Consider the following 10,575-nt stretch of genomic DNA (forward strand, 5'->3'; position numbering starts at 1 on the left):
AAGTTTCTACACTTTAAAGGTACATGTTCAACATTTTTCAACAGTCTATACCTTGCTGCAGCAAAAATCCAAACACAGCGTGCTTCCTGTCCCAAGCTTTGTTATACAAAGGAAATCCTTTCAACAGAAACATAGATGGGTCAAAACAAAGCAGAACTACTGTACTCAGAGAAAAAAAGGGAAAAAAGTTCCCATATATTCCCACATATTATTCTACTCAAAGTGTATTTGATAGCATATACAAGCATCCAGACTGCATCTTCCCTTTGCACCATGATATGTGCCTTTAACTGAATGCCTTCAAAAACCTGAGAAATCAGTTGCTTATTTTCTCTTCAATAAAAATCTCCTCCTATGACCAAAGAGGGGGGACATTTCTTAAGTCATGTGCTTAGTAAGCACATAAAGCAAGTAGCAGGGAAAATACTATCCTGGGGTACTTGAACTCCACAGCACCTCCTGGAAATATCAACCAGTTTCAGCCTGTGACAGATGGACAGATATGGGTGACAGAGAGGCCATCAGGGAGAAGTCAATCACTGCTGAAAAAGTAAATCCACACTTTCAACTATTACTCAAGTTGTTGTAAAAAGTGTTTAACTAACTGCTGATTACAGCCTCAGCAGAAATTCTTGTATTTACACTGGCATAATTGTCAGAGATCAAGTCTGCTCCTTTAGTGTAAACTGACTCATCTTGGAAAACCTCCATTTGTTCTATGTAGTGTATTAAATATCTCAGCCTGTCTGTAGATGCTCAGGTATCAAATCATGCTCGGGTATCCATCATTTTAGTCTTAATTTGATCTCTCTTTAAAAAATATTCTTTTTGTAATGACAGCAGTAACACCTTTTTATTTTCCCCTCCAGATAAGACAGGACAGAAAATCCTTGCCGTTACAGTCAGAGAAAGGAATACTCTGGGACAGGCAGATGTGCCTCTCTGTTTTAGCCCCAGACAAGCTGCCCTGTGCTGGGCTGAAGCTTTCACCCCCAGGGACACCCCAGGCAGGCAGAACTCTCCCTCCCCAGGACTCCCTCCCACGTGAACTGAAAGGCTCTCTCCAGAGCCACACCACACTTTTTGTTCCCCCACCCATATGGAAGCTACCAAAGAGCATCACACCACAGCCAACAGCACATTCCATCCCGTTGAGTCACTGCATTTCACTGCTGTTGGGTTAGGTGCCTTTCTGTTTCTAACAAGCCAGATTTTTAAAATCTGCTCATATTTAGTGCTTATGGTTCAGAACACTTCTCCACTTGTTTCTTAGGCAGCCCTCGCTTTGATAGTGCTCTACAGGGATGACCACAAATGGCTCCTATTTCATTCAAGCCTCCCCTAAACAAACCATTCTGAAGATTTAAAGGAAACAGGCAGAAGGCATTTCTCATTGTGCTGCTGTACACCTGCAGATGGTGACCAAGGTCAGGGGAGGAAACAACAAAATTCTTCACAAAAGCCAGTTCCTTTGTCATCTGAATATGGGCAGGAAACACTGGAAATGTCATAAGAAAGTTCTTCTAATGAGATCTTGGCCCAGCCTTGCAGAAACCAAGTACAAATGATCATTTGTGGGTTCCTTTGAACCAAAATAGTCTCTCCTATTCTGTACAGCTTTGAGGAATACATGCTCTGATATCTGGCTATGTCAGTCCAATATTCAAACAGGTCAGATCCTCGTGTTCACAGATGTTCCTGCAATTCAGAGCACAGAAACAGCCACAAAATACTGGTATGAGGGGAGAGTAAGGTCAAGGTCTGGGTCTGACCAGCTTTAGCTGAACTGCCCCACCTGGAAAAAAATAAAAGGGCCTGGATTTGGGATCTATTGCTCCAGTTTAACTTCAGGCAGCCATCAGAGGAGGCTGTGAGTTATTCCATAACACAAATAATACTAATTACAAGCCATTTTATTTCATAGAAACTTGAAGCACATTTTAAAATATTGCACCTAGTAACCAAATAATACAGAAAAGTTTGATTTTTTTCCTGAAAATCAAGTGGTTTAAAATTATGCTTTCTCTTCAAAGCAAATTTTTAAAGTTAAATCAACATAATTTTATGCCGCATTGAATTGGTGACAAATCAAAATAGCTGCAAACCTACTTGGAGTAATTCATGAACATTTATCTTTCCTGTTGTTCATTGTTGTTCATTGTAAATGTATCTTTACACAATAAGCTAATTTAACAGTGTACGTTTTCAGGAGCATGCCCAGGACCATAGATCCTAATAAAAGCGTTCATGCACAACCTTTGGAAACTAGCAAGATCATTTATTTTTCTGTTTCTCTGAATTTCCAAAATTAATGTAAAACCTGAAAAGTCAAAGCCAGGATCTAACCATATTAAATTTTCCATTGTGCTTTTAAATATACATATTCCCTCCTTTGAGATTCTGTTTGGATGTTAGGAGGCAATTCCTATTCTTTTTTATCTCTGTTAAAAGTGTACAGGGATGGGCACGGCACAACCATTTATATGTTCAACATGAAATATCAGCAAAAGAAAATTGTCCAGGGCAGATATATTTCAGCATGAATCATTAATTCCTAAAGTTTAAGTCTTTTCATTATTCATTACACATTTTTCATCCTGCATTATTCCCTCAGTTAGCAGAGTCACAATGAGATACTTACAGCTCAGAAGAGGTAGCATGTAGCTGGCTAGCCCAGTCCTGTGCCTCAACACTATCAAACTGAGCAATTCACAGGTAACCAAAAGATTTTAAATTACTTTTCCACTGCATTGCAAAGATGACAGTCACTGAACTTTGCCATTTTATTGACCAGGCCCTTCAACCTCCATATCTGCTTTCCCTGACTATTTGCAGGTTGCTTCTTCGTTCCAAAATTACAAGAAAACCCAAACACAAATCTTTGGGCTTCCAACAAGTTTGCACCATCTCCACGCTGCTGGAAAATAGAAATTTATTTATGCAATTATAAATATATTTCCTTGATTAAGAAAAAAATGCTATTTTATCAGTTCTAGGGAAAGGCTGAAACTTTATATTCCACATTCCACTGCAGTGACTAAATTCAAACTAGTGCAAATCACAGCAGTTTCACTGCAGAGAAGGAGACAACATCACAGCAGAGAATGGCCTCCAGCACTTAAATAAAGGAAAACAGTATCTGCCCTTGCCTCTGTATGGATGGCTCTGTTTCAGCAGGTTGGGTAAAAAATCTATACTGACTGATTTCCAAGCCATTAGGAGTTCTTACACATATACTTACTGGCAAAAAGAGGCACAATGCAGACTGCAGAACAGGAACAATACATGGGGGACTGTCAGTGATACACTTAAACCATCTGCATTTGCACAGCACTTGGCAGCAAAACCAGGAATAAGGCAGCCTAGGTCTGGGGGTATAATAAAGGGAGTGCATATAAATGAGTAAAAGTCACTGAACCAGTTTACAAGGCATTAGTGCATTGGCTCCCCGACTTCAGGCCCTCAGCAAGAATTCTTTCAGAGAAGCTCTCTCCAGCCTCCTTTTGGCAAATGCTCAGACACACTTGGCCCAGCAGAGATATCCACGAATGCCTTTTACAGAAAGCACATGTACCCCCTTCCCTTTTCCCATGTCCTACTTTAACCAAACAAAACCCCAGTCTGAAATCCTGTGCCCTGAGGAACAGGATGGCAGCAGTCTGAGACTCAGCTCCATCCAACCTCTGCCATAGAAACCTGGGGACCGTCTGTGCAGTGCAGCAGAGCCTGGACCCCACGCCTCGCACATCAACAGCAGCGTGGGGGGGGTCACAGTCTCTCTCCCACTCCATGAAATTGTATGCCGGAGAGATCTGGCTGGCCCAAAACGGGATCTGCCAACCAGCTGGGGCTGGCACAGAGCCACGGCTGCCCAGTGGCCACGCAGCGTGTGCCTGCAGGCACCTGAACAGGGCACGGCAGAGGCTCCCAGGGCTGCATCAGACACTCCTGCCATCCCTGAGTTGTCCTGGTTTGGACCAGGATAAAGGTGATTTTCTGTCTTGTACTTTTGCTTTCGGCTAAGTCTCCTGTAAGTAGTTGCACTTGCTGAAATTAACAGCAAGTTTCTCAGACAGTGCGTGTTTCTAGGACTGATAACACTTGATGTTTATAGTTACTGCTAGAGACTGGTATGCAGAGCCAAGGACACTGCTCGGCTCTGAGGAAAACATCAAGAGGTCCCACCTGCATCCCTCCTTTGGGGAGGAACGGACAAGATAGATGCCATAATTGACCAGAGTATTCCATCCCATATACGTCATCCTCCGTATAATTTGAGGGATCACGAGGGCCAAGCCAGATTTCCTGCCTCCAGCTTCCGGCTGCCTGCTTGTCCTGTTTCCTTTCTTTCACCCGGCATCGTGGAAGGATCCCGTCCATTCCTCTGCCTGTGGTCCTGATCCATGCCAGCCCATATCTGTGTGTTCCTGCCTCCAGCTCCCAACTGCTGCCGACTCCAGGAGTCCAGCCTGGACTTTCCCAGAGCTGCCCTGCAGCCTCGGTGGTGACGTGAGAGCTACTGGGGGAAAGAGGCGAGGAACGTGGTATCCATTTTCCTGTATATTTGTATATATTTAGTAATTTTTTCCTATTTATCATTACCATTTCATTAAAGTTGTGTAGTTTAGTTTCCAGCCCATAAGTCTCTCTCCCTTATTCTCTCTCCTTTCTTATCAGGGAGGAGAGAGAGATTAATAGAGAGCGTCTGTTACTCGGTTTAATTGCCGGGCCAGTGTTAAACCGTGACACTGAGTGACAAATCTGGAGGGGAAGAGGAGGCTGATCCATGACCCGGTGCAGGAGATGCTAACGTCAGTGGTGTGACTTCACACACAGAGATTAAATCACCGGAATGCTGGTAGTTCAGTGTAACCAGATGAAAGCAAAATCTAGAGACTTCAAGGGGCATTGAGGAGAGCATTTAAGATATGGGTCATCTTATGTCCTGTAAACACCCAGTGCAGCAGCTTCCCTTCCAGAAACTTGCTTATCCACAGATTCATCTGGCACAGAACAAAGCACTAGTGACACACATCCCTCCTCTGGTAAGTTTCCAAGGGGGTATGGTGCATCAGCATCAGGAAAGACACTGAGGTGAATGGGACCCCAACGCTGCCCTGAAATCAATGCCAAGTCTGTGACCTATCTCTGTTGAAACCTGCTCTTTTCACCTCAGTACTGTAGAATTTATACTCCCTCTAATAATGCTCCTTCTGCACTTGATTAGTGTCATGAATCCCAGCATCACAGAGCTATTTGTGAGCTGCAGCTTTAGGGATGACATCTCTTCCATATCTGGAATGTGTATTCAATATACAGCTTGCAGTTCAAGCAGTAATCTGACTTCTTATCTCTCGTGAGGCTCTCACAAAACAGTAAGAGGCAGATAAATTAGGTTTTGGTCTTTTCTGAAAGAAAAATCAACATTACTTCAACTTTTGTTAAAGTTCATCTAAAATCTTCTGTTTCAAAGTTTCATAGCAGAAACTCAGAACAAGCCAAACAGCCAATGTTGCTGAGAGAAGGGACTGAGATCTGCTGCCCTTGGTCATCCAAGTCAGGAGATTGATTCAAAGTGCTTCAGCTGGCAACATCTGTCCCCTTAATGGGGAGAATGTCATATTAAAGGCACCACCAGAACAGGCATATCAGCTATGTAAATATTGTAGGAAGTAAAGTGAGGCCATATCCCTGCTTCTCTCCAGCTCCCTACTGATATGCCACATCCCTGACAAAATGAGGAATCTCAGCGCCCAGTCAGGACACAGTGTCTTGAGAAACACAGGACAGGGCTCAAACAGACAGAAACCTCCCAAGTTCCTCCTGCTCCCCAGGAGCTTCATAGCACTACCTCTCCATCACCTACTGCAGACTCTGGTTCTATTGTTTGTTTGTTTTTTAAAATAAATGCCACAGACAAAGAGAGTGTTAGCACTGCAAACTTTACCAAGAATTAAGATGGTTGTTTTTTCAGACCTGGCATAATTCTTCTACACCAAAAGATGAGCTCTCCATTCACATTACCAGTCAGAAGTGAATGCTGGGCTGCTTCTACAATCACCATTTTTAATGAATGGGAGGGAAAGATTTTAATCTTTTTTGTTTACATGGAAGAAGAAGAAGAGACTGTCTTGGTTTGGATTTCCATTTTAAGGGACACTTCAATTGAAGCAGCTGTGATCTTTGGGTTAAGTAAGTTTCACTGAAATTGATTGTTTATCAAAAACATTTCTGCAAAACTTTTTATCACCTCTGCATTAGGCTTGCTCTTCAAACTCAAATCACATACCAATAGTATTGTGCCTGAGACAGCCTGCAGGCTTGCTTGTTAAAATCTCTGTGGATTGTGTTTTCAATAAACAAATCAAAAGGATTCATGATTCCTTTCTTTCAGTTCAGTGGGATGAAGCAGTTGCATTTTACAGCTCCTGCTTAGAGTGCTACTGGAGTTCTCATACAATATGGGTGCATTATCTATCATCTATTTTCTCCTGTCATTTACAAACAAGGGAACAAGATCATTTGGGATCGTTTCCTGCTGAACATTTTAGATGCAAATCCTGCAGTATTAGTCTTCATGTAGCCAGAGGTCTCACATTTGATGAGAGATCTGCCTGATTAAGGAGCACAACCTTCCACAAGAGATCCAGTTTAATGAGATGCTGATGGTAGAGCCATAGCAGTACTCTGTAACCCATTTCAGAAAAACGCTGTCGCGTGTCCCTAGCAAACATCCAGTTCCACCAGTTTTAAGTAAAATCCCTAAACAGTTTTTTAAATATACCTTATACTGACAAAAATTCAGAGCTACACTCCTTTGTTTAACAAACCTGACAAAAGGAAGCTGAGTCAGACTGACTGCAGGATACACAGCTCAATCTCTGACAAAGAGGAAAACAGTTACCAAGTGGAAATGACCAAGAGCACTGCACTCCCCTGATTAAAAGCACCAGAAATAACAACACAACGTTCTGTGGAGATCATGCTTCCCATATGGAGCAATAATTTGTTATTTTTTTAACTTAAAGTGATGTTTCTTCCAGAGAGGCTTCAGACAACAGGCAGATACAACTGCATGTTTAAAACGGGAGGGATGTACAATGACTATTTGAGGGGTTCAGAATTAGTGTTTTGGTTTATTTTTGTAGCCAAAGAAAATCTTATGCTCTCCCCCACCATATTTCTTAGCTGGTCATAAAATTACTGACACAAGTATTGCTGCTGTGAATGAATTTCAAATCTTGGCAGACCTTCACTTGCACAGTGCCCATAACATGCTGATTTTAGCAAGACAGACTAAGAGGTCTATAAACTGATACAAGGCCAAGTTGGATGGGACTTTGACAAACCTGCTCTAGTGGAGGGTGCCCCCACCCATGCAGGGGGCTTGGAACTTGATGATCTTTAAGGTCCCTTCCAACCAAACCTATTCAGTGAGCCCTTCTTCAGTGAGAGTCAAACATCAGGGCAGTTGAGAAGCCTCATTAGCTGCAGCTGTGTCAATAGCTGTCTGGTTTTGATGGCTGTGCTTATTGAGGTCTTATTTATCATAGGGAATTTCACCATAACTAGAATTACTTGTGAAGAAAAGTTAAAAAAATTTAAAAATCCATGCTTACTTAGTGAAAGGCACTGATTGTTTTATCAGCTTTGCTGGAATTTGTGCTGGTTAGGAAAGCAATGAACTCATTCCTACAGCTATGGTTTTCATTAATTCTTCGAGGAGATCTTCATAGGCCACTGATCAGATGGAAGAACAAACAAACATTGCAGTGAAAAACTGAAACAAGATGTAGAAAAACTACTATTTTAAGAGTAAGCCTGCTTTACTGGCCATGTAGAAAAAAAACAAAACTAGCATTTCCAGTCATCTGAATAATTGCCTCAGCAACAAATAAAATATAATTCTGAAGAAAGATGCAAGCTTTAATCTTGCATTCATTCTGTGCAGGTGTCAATTCCATTACCTTACACTAACCCAGTCACATGTATCCGTGTATAGTGAGAGCAGTCAAATACAATAAATTCAGCATAGTAAATGAGGGCTCTGTTTCTGCCCCTTGTAACACATTATTCCTTTAAGCAGTAGCAAGATTACAGTTATGAGATTCCCAGAAATGTCAAATTCAAATTAGGCAGAAGCACCTTTAAAGCAAAGATGTTCTACCCCCTTTATCCAAGGAAGGAAAGACTGTTTTAAATCTACTAGCATAAGTAGTCTGAAAGATCACTGAGACACCAGCATTTAAATAACACAGACTAACATGATAAAGTTTCAGAGAAAGAGATGCTGATCTGAAGCAGAGATCTCTAACCTGCGTGACACAAAGTCAGAAAATAACAGGTAATACACACCCATGGGAAAGCCTTGGCAAAAAAACCAAATGATCCACTTGGGACAGATGGATATAAAATGGAAGAAAACTTGTAGAGTAGTGCTGAACAGACCAACAACAAAGGCCTGGTATAAACTGGAGAAAGGAAAGGCAAACAAACACTGTAAAAAGCCAAGTAAATAATTATTGCTTCTTTTAGTCATGCCACCAGATCTATCCATGAGTTACACAGAGTAATGGAAAGTTGTCAGATGCTAAGGATTCTACTTATTTTTCACCTTTTCCTTTCATTTCCACAGGTTTTTATCTCTTTTACACATAAAATGAGGCACCTAAAAGGTAAATACGCCTGCCAATGTTGTCTGATCATGCAGAAGTCATTTCTCATTAGCAAAAATTGGCATAAATAATATTTTGTTTAAAATATAACCTCCTTCCTTGCAAAAGACATGAATTATCAAGGAATTTTTCCAGAGTCTTATTATTTGGATCTAATGATAAAGAGAAAGAAGTCTGAAAGGTCTACAAGAAAACCTGCTTGCTGCCATTTTGAGTCAGTAGGTTCGAGAACATGGTGAAATTTGCTGTCTAGGAAGCACAACAGTGCAAATCCCTGGGATTAACCAGAGGGCGTGGGGTGGCCTGAACCATTAGGAGCTCTGACACCTGTTGAAGAGGGCTGCAAAGATGGATTCTGTGTTCAGGAACACCTCGATGCACATTTCCTCATTGCCAGAAAGAAGACTTAAAGAATCAGTTCAACAGAAATTAAATCTATAAAGCATATTGTGGAAGGATTTGAGATATTAAAAATACTTTTCTAAAATTTAAATGAAAGTATCTTCCTCAAAGCTGATGAATGGTTTCCAGTTATGCTATTGAGCTCTGAAACAGAGCAATCTGAAAATGCCTTTAGAAACTTTCTCACTTCTTTTTTTGAAGTTCTCAGTAGAGATAAAACAAATCCCCTAATACAAAGCTTATTTAGTAGGCATCAAAACAGAATTTGATAATCTAGGTCTATTGCCTCAGGACATACATAGACAACATAGGGGTTTTCTCGTTTCCTTTTCTGAGCAGTGGATGTGAAGGGCTCCCCTCTCCTCATCCTTCATTTAGATTATCTAAATAGCATGCTTGCTCCCAACTCCATAGATATGAACATCAAAGGCTAAGCAACAGTTGTAAATACAGTTGAAATCATTTGCAAAAGTAAATCCTATCTTGGTCAGTCGCCTGCTGTGGGTACTGAATTATCACTGAGCTGCATCCTGACCAGATAACTGCAGTTCCCTGGAAAACTCCTATCAGCATCCTCCCTGCTCTTCTCTCAGGAATGACACAAGAACAGCTCATTTTCTTATAAAGAAACTTAATCCTAGTTAGTCTCCTTACATAAAACTTTGAAAAATATCTCATTAGTTGCTTAACTTTTCTGAATAATTAATGTATGAAATTTTTTAAAAAGCAATTAATCTCTGCTGCTGTACATCATAAAAATGTGAAATCATCTAACCAAACTCTGCCTTCAAGCAAGCCAGGAAATCAATTCCATCACCTGTGCCAGACTGTGATGACAAATAGGGGCAAGAGAGTATTTAACCGTGGAACATTACTATTTAAAATCCTACTTAAGATACATTGAACATTTGCCTAGATTTATTATTAGTGGTTAAAAAAATGTGAGTTTTGAGTTAAGTCCAACACTTCTCAGATTTTCCTCTGCATTATTTAGTACAAAAAAAAAAAAAAATCCTCTTCCATTTGTACTGCAGTGCCAGAGATGGAATTTTGCAATCAGCTTGAACGGGCAGAGAGAGGGCAGGACAGGGATGCAGCACAGTCCTATAGCAGGGCTTGGGTCCTCAGGAAAGTCCACTAGGTCATAAGGCTGGGCTCACTGAACAAAATCCCAACTTAAGTAGTGTGTGGGAGACAGTATTAGAGACACTGACACCTGTGCTGTGGTGAATCTCCCTCAGGCTGCCACAGCAGCTTCAGGAATGTAAGGCAAATACTGAATCTCTCCTTCTCTGCCCTGACTGGTCTCAAGACTTAAAACTAACAAGCAGAAAGGTGTTAAAAACATTTTCTTCTTCTGAAAGGCCCACCAACACTGTCTTATTTCTGATTTTACCTGTGAAAACTACTGTTAAATTTCATTTTTACATCCAGTGCTAACGGTGCTTTACAGGAATCCAGTCTCATTCACACGAGAGCTGTAGCTCTTTTGCTTGCA

This window comes from Heliangelus exortis, chromosome 13 (assembly GCF_036169615.1).
Source record: "Heliangelus exortis chromosome 13, bHelExo1.hap1, whole genome shotgun sequence".
Taxonomy (NCBI): domain Eukaryota; kingdom Metazoa; phylum Chordata; class Aves; order Apodiformes; family Trochilidae; genus Heliangelus; species Heliangelus exortis.